This window comes from Heterodontus francisci, chromosome 7 (assembly GCF_036365525.1).
Source record: "Heterodontus francisci isolate sHetFra1 chromosome 7, sHetFra1.hap1, whole genome shotgun sequence".
Taxonomy (NCBI): domain Eukaryota; kingdom Metazoa; phylum Chordata; class Chondrichthyes; order Heterodontiformes; family Heterodontidae; genus Heterodontus; species Heterodontus francisci.
In genome coordinates this window covers 63,008,989-63,033,184 of record NC_090377.1, presented here as the reverse complement: position 1 = coordinate 63,033,184, position 24,196 = coordinate 63,008,989, and the positions used below count along the sequence as shown (strand labels likewise).

Genomic DNA, 24,196 nt, shown 5'->3' with positions numbered 1-24,196 from the left:
CCTAATGATTAGAGTAGAATTGGATCACATAATGCATAAGCACAAAGGATGACTGGATTCTATGGTAACTTATGTAGTAAGTCATCACAATTGGATTATTTTGTCTATCCACTCATTCCAAGATCATTGATTCTATTTCTTACATAGCTGCAGAAATGAAGAAAAATGTAAGTATGAAAATATAAATAGTTGATACTTGTGGATGGATTTCCTGGTGTGATTATACAATCATTTGAAGTTACTTGGAGCTGTGAGTCATTGATGCTATAAAGTGGAGGAACTCTCTTTTAAAATTCAGCTTGAGGTCAGATGAAAGCTGTTTCCAAGCACAACAGTTATTTTGAGCAGCTATGAATTTTTGATGACATTTTTGCATCATCACTTTGATAACATTGGGCAATGTTCAAGCAGAAAAAGTCAATTGAAAATAAACCATCCACCTACAAGAAAAAGCTTTTCATGAGTGGTAAAGTTGAAACTAATCTGTTCCTATTTTGAGTAAAACAATTTTTATGAAATATTATGGCTTAACTAATTAACTGGCTATAAATTAAAACAGCACAGAAATGTGTATGTATGTATGTATAGTTGTATTACATAGAAGTACATCGAATTTACGACATAGAAACAACCCATTTGGCCCAACAGGTCCATGATAGTGTTTATGCTCCATATGAGCCTCCTCCCACCTCACTTCATCTCACTCTATCAAAATATCTTTCTAATCCTCTCTCCTCCATGTGTGTATTTAGCATTCCCTTAACTGCTAATATTCTATTCACCTCAACTACTCCATCTGGTAGCAAGTTCCACACACTAACCAACAAGTAAAGAAGTTTCTCCTGAATTCTTTATTGGATTTATTCGTGACTGTCTTATATTTATGGTCCCTAGTTTTACATACCCCCAAAAGTGGAAACATCTATGCTCTTGAACCCCCTTCATAATTTTAAAGACTTCTATCAGGTCACTTCTCAGTCTTCTCTACAGAAAAAAGTTACATCCTGTTCAGTCTTTCCTGATTGTTGTAGCATCTCAGTTCTGTTATAATCCTTGTAAATCTTTTTTGTACCTTCACCAGTGCCTTTCTATCCTTTTTGTAATTTAGAGACCAGAACTGTGCACAGTACTCTAAATGTGGTCTAACCAAGGTTCTATTTAAGTTTAACATAATTTCTCTGCTATTCAATTCTATTTCTCTAGAGATGCACCCCAGTGCTTTGTTTGCATTTTTTATGACTTTGTTAACCTTCAGTCCTACTTTTAATGATTTTTGAACCTGTATCCCTAGATCCCTTTGCTCTGTTTAATATGTTTAATATTCATTTAAGTTGGATTGACAATACTAATGCAACTGTCTTCCGTGCCTTTAATCACACTAGTTAAATGTACCCAGATATATTTTGCACCCATGCCTTTACAATAAGATGCTAACTCTCCCGAGCTCCTTTAGTAATGTCCTCAACAAACAAATTAAGCAAAATCTTACCTAATATCTTCATGCTGCATTGTTCACTGCTCACATGACACTTAATTCTTCAAGCAGGTGGATTACCAGACCTGCCAACAATGCCCCATACTGTCAGTTTTCATAATGTAGGATTCCTATTTCCATTGTGCTACTAGCTGAGCTACTTACACACTCTCTCCCCAGGGCATCTCTGGCTGTCCCTAGTAAAGCTTTTCAGTCAGCTTTAAGTGCACAAGAATGAATAGAGTTTGAACCTGGAATTTTAACCAAGAAAACCACCAGGAAAACCGTTACAGAGTTGTTATCAAAAATGAGAACTTTGCCACGCAATCATTTGGTTAAACATACCATAATTGTCAATGTGCTGTTATATTAGGGTTGAGAAGGAAATGGTTACAAATATGCCAGATTATAATAAAGATAATTAATTTATATGCTTTTCTATTTTTAAATGCACTTTACAAATGTTCAGAAGAAAGAAAAATTAGGAAAGAATTATTTAAAATATTTATTCTGATTATTTAATTAGCTTGTATGAATTTGGATATAATTAAGATGGGGCGGCACAGTGGCGCAGTGGTTAGCACCGCAGCCTCACAGCTCCAGGGACCCGGGTTTGATTCTGGGTACTGCCTGTGCGGAGTTTGCAAGTTCTCACTGTGACCACGTGGGTTTTCGCCGGGTGCTCTGGTTTCCTCCCACAGCCAAAGACTTGCAGGTGATAGGTAAATTGGCTGTTGTAAATTGCCCCTAGTGTAGGTAGGGAATATGGGATTACTGTCAGGTTAGTATAAATGGGTGGTTGTTGGTCAGCACAGACTAGGCGGGCCGAAGGACCTGTTTCAGTGCTGTATCTCTAAATAAATAAAATATAAAAAGATAAACATTCTAGTGACTGTTAGTTTTATACAATCAACTTCAATAAATATTTCCTTGTCATTTAATTTTCTTCATGTATCTGTTAAAAACAGATGCTATTTCCTTAATTTGTTCCTTGCTTTTTTGCACACTGTAACTCTTTGTCCAAAATGACAACAGCCCTCAACTTTAAGAAGTCACCACACATTTAAAAATGCTAAATGGCTGCTTTCCATGTTGATTTATCATGATTACCAATGTTTGCACACAATTAAAATATATAAAACAGACTCGCTTCCATTATGCGTTTTACAAAGCATTGATTTCTATTCCAAAGGATATTTGCCCAATTTTATCTGCTCAAGCAAATTATGACATTTTTAAGTTTTCCTCTGTAATCCGGCCAAAATATTTCAAAATTTTGAATTAATTAAAATAGTTATGAAGTTATTCATGGGGAAAATATTAAGATATTCACACCGGATGTTATATTTTAATAAGTTTCAGAAAGTGTTTCAACCAACACTGTTTTTGAAACTCTTATAGTAGCAGGTATAAATAGATTATCTATATCTGAACCATAAAATGAGTCAGGAATAAAAGGATTGTTTTCTAACAATCCACATATTGTAAAACATAATGCACGCATGTGAAGAGGCACAAGTGGTTTATCTATGTGGAGTCGATCTTCAACAGACCTTTGCATAGAAAGTACTTGCGGAAGAGAGGCACTTCACTCACAGAACAAACCTCCATTAAGTCTGCTTTCCTTTGTTAACTTTCGCAGCATGTATTCTCACTATTGCTTTCAACACCTGAAAAATTAGTAGAAGAATTTGACTGATTATAGTAGCTGCATAGACTATTCCGCAGCTTGTTCTAAAAGGGATACTCAGCAGAACTTGCATTTTTTTCTTTCATTTTGTGCTGTCTGCATGAGTAATTACCTCCCTGATTTCTGAGATGCAATTGAGTAGCTTCCACATTAGAAAAATCCAAAGATTGATAGAGCCCTTGGTCCTAAAGGATTAGTTTGCCGTTGTAATTTCACAGAGTAGGTCATTCAAAAGCAAAATGTTACGAAGTTTAATTCATCCTGTTTTAAAACCTATGTATTCCTACCTATTAGAAGTAACCTAAGAGGAACTAGTCAACCTTCACAGTAGATAGAACATTCACTAGCTTGTGCAGGTGCCTTTTACCATATGGCTGAAAATATGCATACACGTCTCTACATATATGCAATAATATACCTTTTCTCAGCAATCTAGATTTGGAAAGAGGAGCTTTTTGCACAGTTGAAGTGACAGCAAGAGAGACTGTCAGATAATGTGAGTAAATATAATTAGAGTTGTTCAACCACAAGGCGTTTCAAATGGCCATGACCTTTGTTATTTGCATTTGGATAGGGTGAGGCCTGCAGAACAAGGAGAGATGGCAAATTCTCTGATGATTTACAAAAGCTGCAGAAAAAATACATAAACAACATTTTTAATACATCATAAGAACTGCATATAGAACAACTCTACTATATATTGTACAAGGCATATCAATCTAGGTGCTACAGTGCTGGTGGAAGGTTGACACATATTCTACAGAGGTTGGTAAAAGGCATTACCAATACAATTACATGTTTGTACCAACCATACAATACCCCAGTGCGTCATTTGTTTGTACATTCCACTACAATTTTGAATGTCATTTTGCTGACTGAGCATTGAAAAGTATGAAGTTATTCAATTCAAAATAATCTAAAATGTTGATAGTTTAGTATGGTGCTACACAGCTAATTGCACTGAAATGATTAAATTGTGCCATTCAATGTTGCCATGAATTTAAAGAAAGAAGAATTCTAAAAGCAAATCCTTCATATATTATAATTAAAAAGCTATGACAATTTGGTGGTGCCTTATTCATTGATCCATCTTCAATATACTATGAAATGAGTGATGTAAAATATCATTGCATTCTATATGCAAGATTATGTTGAAATTTATAGTACTGAAACATTTTAAAGCCAATACACAGGATATATAGAATACTTCAACTATGCAGCATAAAATTGCATTTAAAATAAATATACTTACAATCTATGCAAATAAAATAATTAATACAGATTCTATGAACTGATTAATATGGTTCATTGCTGCCTCTAAGTGATACACCATGCTTTATATATTCTGCTTTCCCCTAAACAGCTGCACGAACTGCTGTGATAATGCTACCCTGTAGCTAAACATCTGGAGGGAGATGGAGAGCCAGCGTACTAAATACTTTGCACCTTCTTCTGGCCAGATGGCTATTGGAACTAATTATGCCATGATGTTTATAAGAAACCTTAAAAAATTAGCATCAATAGTTATATGGAAACTGGAAGATCCAATATATGTAGATATATTGTCAAAATCTAGTAAGAGCATGTTATTTAATAGCACAAATATGTTAGTTTCACCCTCATCTATCAGCGGCAATGGGGATGAAACTGATAAGATTGTAAGTTATTGGGTTCTGAATAGTTTCGAGCTTAGGATCATAGGTGCATTATATGATTCTATGGCTTTTTAAGTGGCTTTTTAAGGTAAAGAGATGCAAGATCCAGTCTTGAATTTTTAGTAATATAAATGAATGATAACATTTCTTAAAGGAGAACTCCAGACTAATTCAAGAAAAATCATCTGTTGTCATGTGATCTCTAATTTTTTTACATACGACATTGATCTGTTCTCATTCCATAAATAATTCCAAGCTGGAAGTGACGATTTTTGAGTACTTAGCCTATAATTTTATTGGTGATGACATCTCTGTGTGAGGTCAAACAAAGATCCTCCTGCCTTTTTGATACAGAATGCAATATCATTTGATAAATACATTCTGTTGTTTTCTCTCCCTCTTGCACCAAACAACAGGTTGGCTCGCAAATATCAATCTGATGAGTATGTTGGGAAATAAAAATAATTCAAATTCCCCACTTACAGCTTTATCAGTTTCATTGCCTACAATGGCACTGAATTTTGCTCACGGGTTAGGGCACTCTCCGAGCCTAGTATGGACAGGAGTGCATTGGAAGGTATGGAAAGTCAGGTGTAACCCAGAAATGGCAGGTCATCACCCCAGTGAAACACCATGGCAAATTCCTGCTGGGGCTTGAGTGGACAAAGGTTATGTCCACCCCGTATGAGGCCCATGACTTTTGGAAGAATGCATGGCCAATAGGATGGCCTCCCCTACAGAAATTTCCATGGCTTCTGCCTCCTAAGTACCTAACAATCTGGACACTGGCAAGATAATAGCATTCAGGCCAAAGGAGGCCAGAAGACCATAGAATTAAGCCTTTAAAATGGTTTACGTTGGTCCTCTTGTAAATGGGGCTAATTGCCTGCTAATGCTTTCAAGTGCCAACAGCAGCAATTAATGCAGATTTGCAGGACCACAATTACCTCTCTTCCTCCCTTTCATGGGTCCCCAAGATTTGCCCATACTTGTACAGGGTACACACCAGAAATATTTAAAATAAGTGACCTCATCATGGAGTCTGGTACTCCAGTGGGATCATGGGTGGAGGTCAGCGGTCAGCAGTGGCAGAGTGGGTTCAAGCATTTTCATCCGCAATGGTCTGAATTTTACTGCGGGCTTCAGGACCCCGACATCAGGGTGAAAAGCAGGTCCTGAGCTCGCACTTGCCAGCAGCTCAGCAATTTTACCACAGGCAGCCTCCTAATTGGCTGTCTGCGGGCCCACCGTGGGCAGGCTCCTGATCCTGCTGGCCCAATGAGAAGGCTGGCAGCCCTGGAGTCTCAGCATTGCCACTGGGAGAGATGGTCGCTTCTGAGGCAGGTAGGAGACCTCAAGCCTCTGATAGGAAAGTAGCAAAAAATGAAAAATTCAAGGGGCCGAGGGTTGAAGGGAAAACCTCTGCGGGGGATTATTGGGGCCAAGGGGACTGCCCTCCCTGCCTGTGGCCTCCTCTTTGGGCCATGGAGCCTCTGGCTCTAATGGTCCCCCAAGCTGCTGCAGGGAGGCCACCTCCATTAAGCTGGCAGCTTCCCCAAGCGGTGGGGGGGTCATCCCACTGTCAGCTCTGTAAAATGGCCCCCAATAGGGCCTTTAAATACGCAATGTGACTTAGAGTGGGCAGCCACTCCGCATCCAGTGCCGCCGCTGAGAAAATGCCCCAGCGGCAGGACTGCGTTAGGGAGCCATCTCGATGTGGCTCCTCGCTATTTTACTGGTCCCTGCCCCCCGTCTCCCAGCCTGCTACCCAGGGGCCAGTAAAATTCAGCCCAATATATTTTATTTCAGGACCACTAAAACAAAAGGTGTAATTTGATTAATAGACAGCAATTGACAAGTTATGACAGTTTAATGAAACTGTTTCTCGTTAAACTGTCATTTCAAAAGATGATAAAAAGAATTCAGCAAACAATTTACCACAGTTAAAACTTACAATCTACAGCCAATGGCATTCCTGCTGAAGTTGCAGCAAAAGAGGGAGGAATGGATTATTCTTGGCCTGGATAGAAATCATGTATTAATAGAACAGGTACTACAAATTAAGGTCAGTCATGATATTGGCCTGGCAACATGATATTTTCCACCCTCCAGAAGTGATAAGAAAATGGGACAGGCATCCCACGTAAATTCCACTGACCGTATTTCATAATTAGAGTTAATTGTTGAACTGAGACACACTGGCCTGTATGCAGAACACATCAGGTTGAAGAATTTTGTTTGCTTATGAAAGCAACCTCTTTGTCATGAACACAAGACTCATTTTTTGGAAAAAAGCCAAAGCATAAAAAATTGTGTGCTAATCTTGGGAGGGGACACTGTGGACTTGTTTTTCACTTGCCTTATCTGGCGTTAATGGGTCAATAACGGCCTCAAAATGGGATTGATAGCCTTACACCGCCCACTAACCCTGATGATATGGCCGGTTCCATTTCGAAAGGGTCCGACTTCCAAGTGTCCAAAACACCTCTACCTTTCAGGCAGTCGACCCCTTAGACTATATAAATTGTGGTCTTATGATATAACTAAGACCCTGATTACCATTTCAGTTTGGAACTGCAACACGCACTGTACAGCCTCTGATCGGTTCTATGGGTAGGATAGAGCTGAAGAGGCCCATCAAAGGTAAGTTTAGAATTGTTTTTGTGGGCTCTTGGAGCTTCCCTCCGCCATCATGATGATCCTCCTCCCCCCAGAACTTATCTTGCTGTTGGTTATGGTGGCCCAATAATGGTAGTTCTCAATCTAGCAAGTGGCATCTGGATGTCCATATGATGCCCTGCAGCTCACCCTGTCATAAGGCCAGTGCCTCCAAATCGCAGCTGCTTCTTTGCTTCAGGCACAGGCAACTCATCGTGCACTCTGCTGGTCAGTCATCCAAAAGCCAAACCCAACCCCTATAACTTAACAAAGGAGAAACTAGAGAAGTTTGTAATAATTAAAAAATAATGGGCAAGTTCCTAAATCTGTAATATTTCTACTCAATTCTAATTTGTCACTGGCCCTCTGCATCTCTCTTTGGCCTAGGGCAGTGGTTCTCAAACTGAAGTCAGTGGACACCTATGGGTCGGTGGAGACTTTCCGCGGGCTCCGCAAAATAATCTGAAGAGGATGATTCGGAGACTTTGAAAGGGTGTATCAAAGAAATCATTTTACCTACTTTTACCGATAGACCTTTAATGAATGACCACAGAAAGTGGTCCTGAGTAAGCAAAGGAGCAGCAGCCGGAGGCTGGTTTGAGGCAGGAGTGGAGTGCAGAAGCACATATGAAGAGGGAAGCGTGCATAGAGGTGTTTAGAAGAATGAGAGCTGATCTCATTAAAACATATAAAATTCTTAAGGGGCTTGACAGGGTAGATGCTAAGAAAATGTTTCTCCTGGCTGGGGAATCTAGAACAAGGGGTCACAGTCTCAGAATAAGGGGTTTGGCCATTTAGGTCTGAGATGAAGAGCAATTTCTTCACTCAAAGGATTCTGAATCTTTGGAATTCTCTACCCCAGAGAGCAGTGGATGCTTCATTGTTGAGTTTATTCAATACTGAAGTCGATAGATATTTGGGTACTACGGAAATTAAGAGACATGGGGATAGTTTGGGAAGGTGGAGTTGAGGTAAAGATCAGCCATGATCTTGTTGAATGGCAGAACAGCCTCAAAGGGTCAAATGGCCTACTCCTACTCCTATTTCTTATGTTCTTATATTCTCTGAGAACGGCATGAAGATTTATAATGTTAATAACCATTTGTCGACTTTGTGCTGAATAGTGGAACAGAATTCACTACACTGGTTTCAAGTGCCAGTGAGCATTACATTGGTAGATTATTACATTTACCGGTTACTGTGTCTATGAAATGTTTTCATTGATATGGTATTATAATTTAAATGGGGGGAGGGGTGGTTCTATGATACTTCTTCTTCTTTGGCCTCCTTATCTCGAGAGACAATGGGTAAGCGCCTGGAGGTGGTCAGTGGTGTGTGGAGCAGCGCCTGGAGTGGCTATAAAGGCCAATTCTAGAGTGACAGGCTCTTCCACAGGTGCTGCAGAAAAATTTGTTTGTCGGGGCTCCCCTTGCACCTCTGTCTTTTTTCCTGCCAACTACTAAGTCTCTTCGACTCGCCACACTTTAGCCCCGCCTTTATGGCTGCCCGCCAGCTCTGGCGAACGCTGGCAACTGACTCCCACGACTTGTGATCAATGTCACAGGAATTCATGTCGCATTTGCAGACGTCTTTAAAGCGGAGACATGGACGGCTGGTGGGTCTGATACCAGTGGCGAGCTCGCTGTACAATGTGTCTTTGGGGATCCTGCCATCTTCCATGCGGCTCACATGGCCAAGCCATCTCAAGCGCCGCTGACTCAGTAGTGTGTATAAGCTGGGGATGTAGGCCGCCTCGAGGACTTCTGTGTTGGAGATGCGGTCCTGCCACCTGATGCCAAGGATTCTCCGGAGGCAGCAAAGATGGAATGAATTGAGACGTCGCTCTTGGCTGACATACGTTGTCCAGGCCTCGCTGCCATAGAGCAAGGTACTGAGGACACAGGCTTGATACACTCGGACTTTTGTGTTCCGTGTCAGTATTAATACTAATGATACTAATCCATTTGAAAAGTGGTCCTTCAGCCAAAAAACTTTGAGAACCACTGGGCTAGGGAACTGGATGTTGAAGTTTCAAAAAATGACTTAAATAAAGGAAATGAGCTCCTCACAAATTGTACACTGAGTTTACCTCACCACAAAGTCCATAGAGTTGGATCAGATCTAGAGGATTCAGTAAATGCTTTCACTCTAATGGGGAGATTGGTACTCCTACTCTGGGTGTCTTCAATATTATTTTTGGTTGGCATTGCTTGACCAAACCCAGAAAGCATTTGAGACATTTGCCTAAAATAACTTTATATCTGGTTTAAGGCCCACAATTCATTGGCAAAGGCAGTTTTGCTCCATTTTATTAATGTGAATGTGACCGGCTGAATCACTGGACATCTGCTTCCATAGAAGAAGAAGCAATCTCCCTCCCTCCCTGCTTTGAGTAAATGCAATCACTTTCCACCTCCTAAAGTGTCGATGGAAGAAAAATGTAGGTTCACATATTGGGCTGGATTTTGTAGTGCAGCCGGGAGAGGCAGCGGGCGCGGAAAATAGCGTCCTCCATGCACGGGACCGGTGCCACCGCGCTTCTGCAGTGAGCGGCCATTTTACATATTCACGGCGGCCCCCCCCCCAATCATGTGGCAGGGTGGCTTTGGCAATGCCGTTCATGGCATCACCGATACGGAAGCAGGTGTTGGCGCCATTTTTAAAAGACTGCCAGCTCTGCAGACAGTTCAACAAAGTGCAGAGTTCACCCCTTCCCCCCCAATACCCATCAGAGTTCAGAGTTCACCCCTTCCCCCACTACTCAACAGAGTGCAGAGTTCACCCGTTTCCCCCCCCCATACCCATCAGAGTTCAGAGTTCACCCCTTTCCCCACCCCACCCATCAGAGTGCAGAGTTCATCCCTTTCCCATCTCGGTGGCGCCAGCTTTCCGTGGACGGGAAAGAGAAGGCGCGTGAGTGCCACTCATCATACTGAGGATCGGGAACTGAAGTTAAGATCACTGCAGCTTAGATTTTAATTCATGCAAATGTGTTATTTAAATATGCTAAGTCAAGTCCCATTGCAGAACGGCGGACAGGCCGCCACCGAGCTTCTGCGCCTCCAGGAACATTGGGCCCGACAATCCCAGCATCGGGTTCCGTGGTGGCTGCTGCCGGTCCAATTTTCCGGTCCCCCGCCATGGAACCCGACGTCAGGCTGGGAACAAAATCCAGCCCATTTTTTAAAAACAGGAGATTTGGATAAAATAATGCAATGTTATTTTTAATATTGCTTCACTTGTCTTTAGATGTCTTTAAGCATACTCATCAAACACATTTGTGTTTATTAAAGTTACAAATTTACTGTGTTATTATGTTAGGGTTATCAGCTCTGGTTGGGCATATTCCCGGTGGTTTCATCGCATGACCTTCTGCCCCCAACTGTCCAGCCAGTAAAATAGCCTTTTCCCTATCTCCAATACTTTTAGAAGCAATAAATAAAAGTATTGAAGGAAATTGGAAAAACACAGCTTTTTTTAATGCCCCTATATTTTTTTTCCTAGGTTGCTTGTACCTGGGTCCAGGAAATTAATCTTCAATAAAAGCAAAATACTGCGGATGCTGGAAATCTGAAACAAAAACAAGAAATGCTGGAATCACTCAGCAGGTCTGGCAGCATCTGTGGAAAGAGAAGCAGAGTTAACATTTCGGGTCAGTGACCCTTCTTCGGACACTCCAGGACACTCCAGGACAATCTTGGAGGGTCGCAAACCCTATATTATGTTCTAAATTTTATGTTACATACACTTAGTTGATATTTGTTTTTTAAAAAACCTTGATTTAAAAAAATCTTTTTGGTTGCTAATTGTTTTCAAGTTGCGTTGTTAAAGTCTTGTTGACAAATCTTAGTCCATAGTAATTTCCAAGTACAGTGCCCAGACAAAAAGCAGAACCTTGCATGTTGCACAAGACTTTCTGGCATTATTTTCAATCGGTTTCCTTCCATTCTTTTTTTTAACTTCCCACATCAATACTGCACTCCTTCAATCAGGAATGCATCCCGTGCACTGATGTGCTGCTTCTAATATTTGTGTCACTTTTGTGGGTTAGCTAAATAAATCAACCACCCATCCCCCATCTCATAGGAGTGTCAGATTACTCCCCTCTCCCATTGTGGTAGGATGTTCCATTACAAGGCTAAACAGAGAACCAACAAAATTCATCATACGTACTGTTGATAGATTGAAAGGAATCATCCACAATCCACATCAGAACTGCAGCCCTAAGAAGTGATTCCCTCTCTTCCCCACCCACCACATTTGACACCACAATAATGAATACTATCATTTCATTTAGTTGTTCAATCTTTAGTTCCTATACCAATAGAATTTTATGATTGTAAATTTCACTCATCAATTTTATTGAAAACTAAAAACTTTTCAACTGAACAATAGCAGCAGGCACATGTCTGTAGCCTAATTATTGTAGCGCTGATTTTCTACTGAGACAGTTGTACTTCTGACTCCCTGTCCTTTGAATCCTTTTGCCACGCTTGATGTCTGCATGCTTTTTTTATTTGTAGCTACCCAGTGAGGTGGAATATCCCACAATAGTGGAGCATCTCATTTCAGGGAGGCCGGTCACTGATGTCCACTTCATCCTGCTGCGTGCACAGTTCTTATCAGCTGATCACAGAGTGGCACTGGCCACAGTCAGAGAGAGGTCTACAGCACAAATTACTACTGGGCTGGGGTGAGGCTGGGGTGTAGATGGAAAACACAAACTACAGGGGGAACCAGAACTAAGACAATAGACAATGTCAAACATAAATAATAAATACCTAATAATTGTGCATGAGCCAGTCAAAGGATACCTTTGACCTATTGGTGCAAAACACCCTTTAAAATGAATTACAAGAGATTTCAGGGTGAATTGTATCGAAAGTATAAAAGATTAAAATAAATCTAATTCTCTGTGATCCATTTTTCATTTAGGAAGTAGTTGTTTCTTCATATTTGTACTGAAACCTTTTCAAATCTAAAATGCCACTTGTGATCTGTTTTCTATAAATTTGCAGCCAAATGAGAAAAATCATTAGCAAATGCATTGTTTTACTTGTAATTTTTTTCCGGCCCTAAAGATTTTCAGGAGACATTATAATCTACACACCAGCTGGAGTGAGTAGATCTTACACATTTATTGTTTGTTTCCATAGAAATACATCGATCAGAAAGTAATTTCAGTTAATATTCTTTTCCCAGATAGTGCCATGCTTGTGTACACTAAACTGTGCACCTTCCCCACACAATTGTTTTCATCTTTTGTTCGGCTCAGTAGGTTTCCTAACTGGTAGATTTTATTGAGTAAATTCAAACTGTCACTTCATATGCCTGAAGGATGGCTCAGATACAACACATAATAATAAAAGTAAAGTAGGATAAAATAATCTTGTCAAGGCAGTAAAGCTCATTTCTTGAAGTTGTAGCATTCAATCAATACACTAATTCCACAATTTATACTTCTCTGGATTGGATGGGAAAGAAACCTTGATATGGTATTTCTTGGCTCACTGACCAACTTTGACCTTCTATATAAGTGAACCCAGGATTTGTGCACGTGCCTCTGGTTACAGAAATCACCTATGAAAATGGGAAAGTAAGTCATTGACATTTGAGGCCAGACCGCAAATCTTACATCATTAAATCCCAAAAGCAGGTAGGCCGCAAAGTTTGATGTAAATAGTTTGCTCCGTATCTGATTACATTATGTTCCACTCTTGCTGTAAAATAAAAAGGCAAAGGTCTAAACAATTCATTATGTGTAAAAGTCTGAAAACTTTACAGTCTTTGCTTCTCTACAGTCACTGTATGTTATTTTTCACTGTCTTAATGCATTCCACATTCTAGGATTCAATCCAGAACCTGAATGCTGCTTATTCAGTGCCATCTTTTTTTTGGGAGGAGATGCATTTTCCAATTGAACAGGATATCACTTTTCTGCAAGATGGGATGCTCCACTTACAGTCTGGATGCAAAATGAGATGGCTGAACCTTGCTAAAACTTTAAGACCAAATTCAGTCCCATAAGTGTTTTAATTTGTGTGCCTTGATGCTGTAGTCAATCATGTGTTAAAATGCACCACTGTTGGGAATAATTGATTGGAACTCCAAGATATGTCACCCCATATAACAGAAAGAAAAAGTTAACCAAGTGTGACTGATAGGTGTTTGAGAATGCAAAAAAAGCCGAGAGGAAAATCACTGATGAATTAAAGTTTAACTAAACAACTGAGCATTGAGACATTTCCATGAATTCATCATAGGAGATATTTAGGATTGAGCTTAGTGAAACTAGAGGAGAGCAAATGCAAACTCATAAACCCTGCATTAAAAAACAAAAGGAAATGGAACAATTCATTATATAAATTGAAATATGTTGTGGAAATGCACTATTTGCTTCCACTCTTCCTTTTATTTATTTGCTTTCAGTACAATGCAAGTCAACAGGGAAAAGAAAATACTGTACTGGATGAACCTCGCAGTGAACAGGCAATAGATTAAAGGGCACCTTTCATAAAGCAGTGATGGAATAGCTGCTTAGGAACACATATAACAATGATTATAATACAATGGACAGCAATAAATAATGTAAATTAACTGGAATATACAAAATATAAAATTTATACACACGATTAAATACCTAAGAGTTGTACAATTAATAAGTTCAGGTTATGGAGTGCTAAGTGTTTTCACAGTAGCTTAAAAGAATCATTGCCAATTAGTAGATTTAAAAAGAGAAAGAGAGGGGAAAAATGTGAGCAGGAGAACAGTATGTGCGACAATCTGTGGAAGACAAATTAGAATTGTGAGAATATGTCTGAATTAGTAACAGAGTTAGGTAACGAATTAGTGGCAAAACTGAAGGAGGAAAGTTTGGTAAGTATCAGTCGACTGAAGAGGTTGCTTGTGTGGGAAAGGAAATAATAAAGAAAAGTAGATCTGCATACAGTCCATGGAACATTTTGCATTTTTCATGCTAAATTGACTGGTTTAAATGAAGCAAAAGAAAAATACTGTGAATGCTGGAAATCTAAAACAAAACCAGAAAAAGGTGGAACTACTCAGCAGGTCAGGCAGCATCGGTGGAGCGAGAAACAGAGTTAACGTTTCAGGTCAATGACATTTCGACAGAACTGGGAAAAGTTAGAAGCGTACTGGGTTTTAAACAGTGAAAGGGGAGAAGATGGAAAAAGAACAAAAGGGAAGGTCTGTGATAAAGTGGAAGACACAAGAGATTAAATGACAAAAGAGTTGGTGGTGCAGGCCCAAAGGGAGTGATAATGGGACAAGAAAAGAAACAAAGATGTGTCTAGATGAGGTGTGAATGGCAGAATAATGAACGGCTGCCATCTGAAAGCGAAAAAAAGAACAAAAACGAGAGTAATACCAAATACTGCAAAGGAAAAGGAAACAAAATGGGAGCAGAGATTACAGGCTGAAATTGTTGAACTCAACGTTAAGTCCGGAAGACTGTAAAGTGCCGAATCAAAAGATGAGATGTTCTTCCTTGAGCTTGTGTTAAACTTCATTGGAACACTGCAGTAGGCCAAGGACAGAGCTGTCAGCATGACAGCAAGGTGGAGAATTAAAATGACAGGCAACCAGAAGCTCGGGGTCAAGCTTTCGGACTGAGCGGAGGTGTTCCGCAAAGCGGTCACCCAATCTGTGTTTGGTCTCCCCAGTGTAGAGCAAATCACATTGTGAGCAGCAAATACAGTATACTAAATTGAAAGAAGTAGACATAAATCATTGTTTCACCTGGAAGGAGTGTTTAGGGCCTTGGATGGTGAGGAGAGAGGACGTAAAAGGGAAATGCAGGAAATGGGACAAACACGGTTGAGGGCCCTGTCAACTACTGTGGGGAGGAATCCTCAGTTGAGGAAAAAGGCAGACATATCAGAAGGGCTGGCATGGAAGGTTGCATCAGCAGAACCAACGTGATGGAGACAGAGAAACTGGGAAAATGGAATGGAGTCCTTACAGGAGGCAGGGTGTGAGGAAGTGTAGACGAGGTAACTATGGAAGTCAATGGGCTTAGAATGAATATTTGTTGATAGCATATCCCTAGAAATGAAGACAGTGAAGTTGAGGAAGGGACAAGAAGAGTCAGAGATGGACCATGTGAAGGTGAGAGAAGGGTAGAAATTGGAAGCAAAGTTGATCAAATTTACCAGTTCAGGGCGAGAGCAGGAAGCAGCAGTGATACAGTCATCAATTTACCAGTAAAAGAGGTGAGAGAGAGGACCAAGTTGGACTGTAACAAGGAATGTTACACATATCGCACAAAAAGGCAGGCATAGCTAGGACCCATGCGGGTACCCATAGCAACATATTTTATTAGGAGGAAGTGAGCAGAGTTAAAGGAGAAGATGGTCAATGTGAAAATAAGTTCAGACAGGCAAAGGAGTGCGGTGGTGGATGGGTCTGGTTGGGCCTCTGTTCAAGGAAGAAGCAGAGAGCCCTCAGACCGTCGTGGTGAGGCATGGAGGTGTAGAGAGATTGGACATCCATGGTGAAAAGAAGACAGTTAAGGTCAGAAACTATTAAAGTGATGGAGGGCATCGGTAGAGTCATGGATGTAGGTGGGAAGAGGCTGGGCAAGAGGAGAAACAATAGATTTGAAATAGAAAGAAATCAGTTCAGTGGGGCAGGAACAGGCTGAAACAATCGGTCTGCCAGGTCATCTTTCGATTAGGCATCCTTCATTGAGTTCAACAATTTAAGACTGCAATTTCTGCGCCATTTTGTTTCCTTTTTCTTTACAGGTTTCAGTTTACTCTCGATTTTCTCTTGTTTTTGCTTTCAGACAGCAACTGTTCATCATTCTGCCATTTACACCTCAAAGAACAGAACAGCACAGGAACAGGCCATTCGGCCCTCCAAGCTTGCGCCGATCTTGATGCCTGCCTAAACTAACACCTTCTGCACTTCCGGGGGCCGTATCCCTCTATTCCCATCCTATTCATGTATTTGTCAAGATGCCTCTTAAACGTCGCTATCGTACCTGCTTCCACCACCTCCCCCGGAAGCAAGTTCCAAGCACTCACCACCCTCTGTGTAAAGAACTTGCCTCGCACTTCCCCTCTAAACTTTGCCCCTCGCACCTTAAACCTATGTCCCCTAGAAACTGACTCTTCCACCCTGGGAAAAAGCTTCTGACTATCCACTCTGTCCATGCCACTCATAACTTTGTAAACCTCTATCATGTCGCCCCTCCACCTCCGTCGTTCCAGTGAAAACAATCCGAGTTTATCCAACCTCTACTCATAGCTAATGCCCTCCGGACCAGGCACCATCCTGGTAAACCTCTTCTGTACCCTCTCCAAAGCCTCCACGTCCTTCTGGTAGTGTGGCGACCAGAATTGCATGCAATATTCTAAGTGTGGCCTAACTAAAGTTCTGTACAGCTGCAGCAGACAAGCTAGAAACCCAATCTGCGCAGAAGCCAGAAGGGTTGTCTCTCTCTCTCTCTCTCTCTCCAGAAGGCCTGGTGGAGTGTGCGAAGCCTAGCTGTGGCTGTTAGGTCCACTGTCTCCAAGAAGAACTATCGATGCAGAACTTCAGGATCATGAATTCAACCGGAGAACCACTAAAGCTACCAGACCACAGACAGTGTATGATTTTTATTTGTTCTGGGCTCTAATCCAACACAGATCTATTCCTCATCACTCTGTAAACTCTTGTGTATATGTGATTCTTGCGCACGTGTGTGTGTGTTTATGTGAGAGTGAAAGTGTAGCATCATTTTATTATTTTATCTAGATTGGGTTTAGTTTTTTTAAGTACAATAAACTCACCTCTTTCTTGTTTAAACTCAAGAAAACCTGCCCGATTGGTTCTTTACGATCACAACTATGGTAAAAGGTAAAATATTCATTGAAGTGCTAAGTACATCCACTATTTAAAAAGGAATAAAACCTGCTGTGGTCAAACAAGAGGAAGGGCAAGAGGGGAGCTTTGCGATCCCTCCTCACCTGATCATAACAACGCTGCCACCTTAAGCAGGATTGAGAAAAATCTTCTCTTGGCTATTCAGCACCTCATTGAGTGCAGCAATGTGCTCTCCATCTCTTGGCTAGCAGGAAAGTGTGGGTGGGCCATGAGAGGAAGATGGAAAAAGGGCATATGCAAATGTAGACTCTGCTCAAAGCACTTCCACCACTGATCCTTTGACCCACCCCAGTCAGAGTTATGCACCCTGTTTCCTTATTTTTTAAAAGCCTTTATACAGCTACAAAGAAATGGAAAGTACTGAGGGCTTCTGCTGCTGTTGATGCTTCCTATCCCAATGACCAAGACTGTACCTGCACAGGTGCAGGTTGGGTAGTTTTTGGCAAGGTCTCTACAGGCTCCAAAACCCAGAAGACATTGATCAAAAACACCTGAATAGTCAGAGCAGGGATACGAACATCCTGCCTCTAGTTCTGCTGAAGCCCCAGGGGTTGCACCACATAGAAGTAATAGGAAAAGGAAGAAAACAGATATCCAGTTGCACAAAGGTACTCACTTGGGTGTTTAACACTATGTGACCTTGTCATTTTTCTGTGCAATGTTTATGAACCATAAACTTTATTTCAATGCTTCATTGTCCGTTCTCCCCATGTTTGCCTGACACCTACCAAGTAGCCTCTGCCTTGTGAAAAATAGCATGAAACAGTAAAAAACGAGTAATGGGTGTCTGTGAGAGGGATGGATTGTTCCTTGTGCGACTGCTTTATGCTGGAGGACCCAGTGGGTTCAGAATTAGTGTGCCAGATGGATACACTGCCTCAGGTTAGCTGAAGTGTGCCTGAACCAGTCAGTCCTGAGCATCCATGACAGCTAAGTGAGCCATCGCCACATCAGGTTCCTGCTTTTCCTCCTCCTCCTCCTCCTCCAGAGAAACAGAGCAGTCATCACCTTCCTCTTCCGGTAGCTCCAGTCCTCACTGCAGTACAATGGTGTGCAAGGCACAGCACACCACTATTATTCTGAAAACCCTTGTTGGTACATATTGAAGGGAGCCCCCAGTTCTGTCCAGTCACCTCAATTGCATCTTCATTATCCTGATGGCTTGCTCAATGGCAATTCTTATACTCATCTGGCTTCAGTTGGACCTTTTCTGGCCACCAGTGGTAGGGTTCCTCACAGGTGTCATCCACTCATATATTTCAAGGGTAGCTCTTGTCTCCAGGGAGCCATCCACTGACTCTGCTTAAAGGTGTGAATATCTGTGGGATTTTGACTGGTGCAGGGTAAAGGCATCATGGCAGATCCCTGGGTATCTTGCACAGAGATGTATGATTATCTTTTGGTGCTCGCATATCAACTGAACTTTGATGAAGTGGAGTTCCTTTCGGTTGATGAATACTGCTGGGTGATCTGAGGGCACCTTAATTGCCATATGTGTGTAATCAATGACTGCCTGAATCTGTGGGAATCCCTCCAGAGCAACAAATCCGAGGGCCCTCTCATTCTGAATGGCCTCAATAGTAGTGAAGCACAAGTCAGTGTTGGTCCTGGTAAACATGGCATCAGTCACCTGGAAAATGAACTTGTGGGCAGCAGATTGGGAGAGTCTACAAATATTTCCTGAATATCCCTGGAAGGAGCCAGAGGTGAAGAAATTAAGGGCTGTTGTGACCTTGACCAACACAGGCAATGTGTCCCACCTGAACCACTTGGCAGGAGGTCTTCTTCCAAGAGACTGCAAATGTCAGTGACCAAGTCTGTGCCTGCTGAGCATGGTTTTTAGTAATGTCCAGGAAGCTGATCCTCTGCCTGTATACCCTGTGTTAGGGGTATCGCCTCCTACGAGCTGGAGCTCTGTGCTCATCCCTTCTGTCCTGTGGAGCTGTCGGCAGCTGAGGGAAAGGTTGCTGCTGCTTCTGTTGCTGCTGCTCCGGTTGGTTCCGCTCCTGCTGCTGTTGGTGTTTCTGCTGATACTCCTCTTGTTCCTCATCAGAGGTCAAGGTAGATTTGAATAAGTGGCTCCCATGCTGCTGTGAAGGTTGACAACTGAGAAGTGCAGATCAAAAGCAAAAAAACGCCAAGGTAGTAGAAATGACTTCCAAGGTATTGGAAATCACTTTCAAAGCAGTGTAAGCACATTCTCAGAACAATCTTGTGAGCAGTGGATGTGGTGTATTTGGATTTTCAGAAGGCTTTTGATAAGGTCCCACACAGGAGGTTAGTAAACAAAATTAGAGCACATGGGATTGGGGTAGTATACAGAATGGATTGAGAACTGGTTAACAGACAGAAAGCAAAGAGTAAGAATCAACGGGTCATTCTCAGGATGGCAGGCTGTTACTCGTGGGATACCGCAAGGATCATTGCTTGGGCCACAGCTGTTCACAATCTATATAAATGATTTGGATGTGGGGACCAATTGTAATATTTCCAAATTTGCTGATGGCACAAAACTAGGGTGGGACTGTAGTTGTGAGGAAGATGCAAGGAGGCTTCAAGTGGACTTGGACAGGCTAAGTGAATGGGCAAGAATATGGCAGATGGAATATAATGTGAATAAGTGTGAAGTGATCCACTTTGGTAGAAAAAAACAGAAAGACAGAATATTTCTTAAATGGTGAGAGGTTGGGAAGTATTGGTGTCCAAAGGGACCTGGGTGTCCTTGTTCATGAGTCACTAAAAGCTAGCATGCAGGAGCAATAATCAATAAGGTTGGCCTTCATCACAAAGGGATTTGAGTACAGAGAGTAACGATGCCTTGCTGAAATTGGACAGAGCCTCGGTGAGACCGCACCTGGAGTATTGTGTACAGTTTTGGTCTCCTCATCTAAGGAATGTTACAACCAGGTGAGAAAGGTGTCGAGGGGTCACTTTCAACCTTCACCTGGTCTTGTTGTAACAGGGTTTTGTTTAAACACACTGTGTTTTGAGCTCACCCTTGGTGAATTCTTGTTCACCACTTTCCAATTATAAGGCAAAGAAATGAGCATAAACAGGCTTTCTTAGGTTTAAAGAAGAAAAGTGAAATTTATTCAAACTTAAACTCTAATTCGGTTAACGCCTACGGATACACACTGCGCCCCACGTTAGCATGCATACACGATACGTACATGCAAATAGAAACAGAAAAGAGCAGAAGTAAAATAAAGTAGAGTGGTTTGAGGCAATATCAGAAGAGTTTCTCGTTACTGTGCTTCGAGTTCACTGTAGTCCTTTTGTAGGTAAGTCTTGCTTTTCGTTGGTGCCCAGTATTCTTCTTAAACCTTGTTCACTGTAGGAGACTTTTCTCTCTTGGGGTTCCTGTGTCTTCAATGGATTCCAAAGCCGGTGAGAAAGAGATGAGCAGACAGGAGAGAGGCGGCAGCAAGCCAGCCACGAGAGATCTTTTCTAGTCCAGGAGCAAACAGCTTTCTTGAGTTCAAATTCTCTGTGGCAAGTTCAAATTTTTTAAAAAGTTAGTCATGTGACTAAACTGGTCTGACTATATTTGTTTGTATATTCAGCCATCTTAGCAGTTAACCTGGAACGCTAGTCTCTCTACCTTCAATGTCTGGTAATCAAAAGTCCATTGTGGATTAAATTGGAGCAGGAGTGGCCCCTTTGTCCTTTCCAAACACTGTCCGTTACTATGCTGTCTTTCCAGTCAGGGGCTTGGCAATCCCTTGTAATAGGACTTCTTTTCTTCCCAGCAGCAATTTTAAAATTTAATGTCCATGTGGCAAAATATATGTAACCCATTCTTGGCAGGTGGGGGCCTGCATGACAGGAGCGATATACTTGCCATAGAGGGATTGCAATGGAGGTTCACTGGATTAATCCCTCGGATGGCAGGATTGCCTTATGAGGAGAGATTGCAGAAACTGGGCCTGTTTTCTCCAGAGTTTTGAAGAATGAGAGGTGATCACATTGAAAATTACAAAATTCTTACAGGGTGTGACAAGGTGGATGTAGATAGAATGTTTCCCCTGGCTGGTAAGTCTAGAACCAGGGGACATAATCTCAGAATAAGGGGTAGGCCATTTAAGACTGAGATGAGGAGGAAGTTCTTCACTCAGGGGATGGTGAATCTTTTGAATTCTCTACCCCAGAGGGCTGTGGAAGCTCAATCATTGTGCATATTCAAGACAGAAATCGATAGATATCTAGATACTAATGACATCAAGGGATAGAGTTGGTGCGGGGAAGTAGTGTTGATGTAGATAATCAGCCATGATATAGTTGAATGGCGGAGCAGACTTGACAGACTGAATGGCCTACTTCTGTTCCTATATTCCTATGTTCCTAACTCATCTGCAACCTCGTCCTTGTAGGAGCTGGCAACTGAACTACGCAATTCCCCTGACCTACCTGCAGCCCACTCATGCCCAGGTGACTCACTTCATGGTAATCCCAACTCTATACTAACCTCCAGCGTGCATGCAGTGCCATTATCTGAGCTGGTGGCTGCAAGTCTCAGATCAAGTGACAGCACCTCTTCATCAGTGTCCCATTGCTTTCTCTCTTCGTCCTTGGGTTGCTGGGTAGGCAGCAGTTCTTGGGTGTCTGAAAGCAGGAAATCAGAAGGGGAAGGTTGGTGTGATGGAAGGGGGTGAGATCTAAAGCAAGAGGTCCATGATCACACCATTAACAATTTGCACATCATGCTAAATAGCAGAGTGAAGGTGAGTTGGGAGTTGAGAAGGGGCATAAGACAGGAACATGCTATCCTCCTCAATGTTCTCAGCAATACTGGGTCTCATTGCAGCTGGCCCTATGATACTGAGAACCATCTTCTCCGTGAGGCTAAGGAAATGCAGGCATCTTTGTACCCCACCGGTCCTGCTCTGCTCTCTTCTATCACATGCCATGTTTTCCTGCAAGTAAGATTATGTCAGTGATTGTGCAGCACAGTGTTTGGATGATGTGCCTGCCATAGCTGAATAGCTGAAGATTTGTGGAGGCAGCAAGAGGTGGGTGGGAGGCTGACAGCATTCATAGGTGTTTGAGGGTGAGGTGAAGTAACTGGATGTTAGGCATGTGTCCTGAGTGCCAGGGAGTGCTGATGGGTGAGTGATGGGAATGTAGTGTATTGAGTAGATTGAGAGGTTGGTGGTGTGATTGGTAGGAGATGCCATGTGAAGATGCATTCACTGACCTTGAACACCTGTTTGAGGTCATTAGACTTCTTTTGGCACTGCTGCCAGACCCTCAGGGCCAGACTCTGAGAATTGATCTCCCTTGCCATCTGTTCCCATTCCCTGCTGGCAGCCCACAGAACCATGGTATCTCTCCTCCTGCCCACTTCCACAACTAATGTTTCCAGCACCATATCCATCACCCTGGAACCCTCTCTCTGCCCTGCTGTGTTCAGCTTCTATGTTTTAATTTACAGCAGTTTTGTTCATTTATTTATTTAGAGATACAGCACTGAAACAGGCCTTTCGGCCCACCGACTCTGTGTCGACCAACAACCACCCATTTATACTAATCCTACATTAATCCCATATTCTCAACCACATCCCCACAATTCTCCTACCACCTACCTACACAAGGGGCAATTTTTAATGGCCAATTTACCTATCAACCTGCAAGTCTTTGAAGGTGGGAGGAAACCGGAGCACCCGGCGGAAACCCACGCAGACACAGGGAGAACTTGCAAACTCCGCACAGGCAGTACCCAGAACTGAACCCGGGTCGCTGGAGCTGTGAGGCTGCAGTGCTAACCACTGCACCACTGTGCCGTCCTTTAAGAGGGACAGCCTCTCTTTAAGAAGTGCTCAGTCTTGAGGCTGAAGTTGAGACCGTGCGTCCCTGGGACTCTACTGAAGAGAGAGACAGGGAGAGACCTTCCTTCTCTTTTGTCTTCAAATTGCAGTCTGTAAAACCTTTCTGTGTGGCACAGTTCAAACCAGTCTGGCTGCACCAAGCGGTTTGTGAACAATGCTTGGACTCCCCTGCTGAGCGTAGAGGTAGCCAGTAGCATTAGGATGAAGGCAGCAGCCTGGGATCCACTCAACCAGACACTACAATCATGCAGATGTGGTGAGTACACCAAGTTAATGTGCTGCCCGTCTCGATCTGAATGTGACCCCTATGCCCAAAAAACTGTGGCAACCAAATTTCTAGCCCTAAGTACCTCCTACTCCCTAAAGTGGTCATCTAGATTTATTTTGTTTGAATTTCTTTACTACGTTTATTCTATTAAGGATGTTAACTCTTATTCTACTCAAGAGCATTCCTTTGTACATACATGCAATATGATTCATTTGAATAATTAAAAGTACAAGACGTTAAAACAAACAAAGTTAAAATTTTAGTTCCTATTGGTACCTTGTTAGAAGATAATTAAACTCTCAACCATCTTGTGACGGAAATCACACCCGCCAAATGGAAACATATTAATTTTGTCGTATGGGACACTGCACGAAATTTTTTTTACTGGACATTGCATAGAACCTGTTGAATAAAGATAGAACAGAGCAGGTGAAAACATGGTTGCACTTTAGCATTCTGTGGGACAGTTGAATTGAGAGACAATGGAAGTGCTCACTGATACAATTAACAAGATTGACCTGGGCAACAATGATGATCCACATCTTGTCTGTGTAAGAGCCAGCACTCCACCCCCCACCAAATGTGTCCAGTAAGCTTTGATGTCCAGCAACCCATCCCACCCAGCCACCCACCACCACCCCCCCCCCCCCCCCACCCCCACCCCCCGCAAGAAACTGCTGGCCAAACTGGGGACTGGTTTGAACTGTGCGACACAGAAAAGTTTTACAGACTGCA

General features: G+C 42.1%; 2 long non-coding RNA genes across 2 annotated transcripts in view; one reads left to right on the top strand and one right to left on the bottom strand.

The window, feature by feature from the left end:
• LOC137371716 (uncharacterized) overlaps positions 1-13,661 on the top strand; it is a 38,816-nt gene extending 25,155 nt beyond the window's left edge. The window contains exons 2-3 of the long non-coding RNA XR_010975276.1: positions 10,982-13,133; positions 13,325-13,661. This is a non-coding gene — a long non-coding RNA (uncharacterized lncRNA). The remainder of the gene's footprint in view (positions 1-10,981; positions 13,134-13,324) is intronic.
• A 6,834-nt stretch (positions 13,662-20,495) lies between these two features.
• Positions 20,496-23,859, bottom strand: LOC137371717 (uncharacterized). Its single transcript, XR_010975277.1, has 3 exons — positions 23,738-23,859; positions 21,834-21,970; positions 20,496-20,855 (listed from the first exon to the last, which is right to left on the bottom strand). It is a non-coding gene; the product is annotated as an uncharacterized lncRNA (long non-coding RNA).
• Between the last annotated feature and the right edge of the window lie 337 nt (positions 23,860-24,196).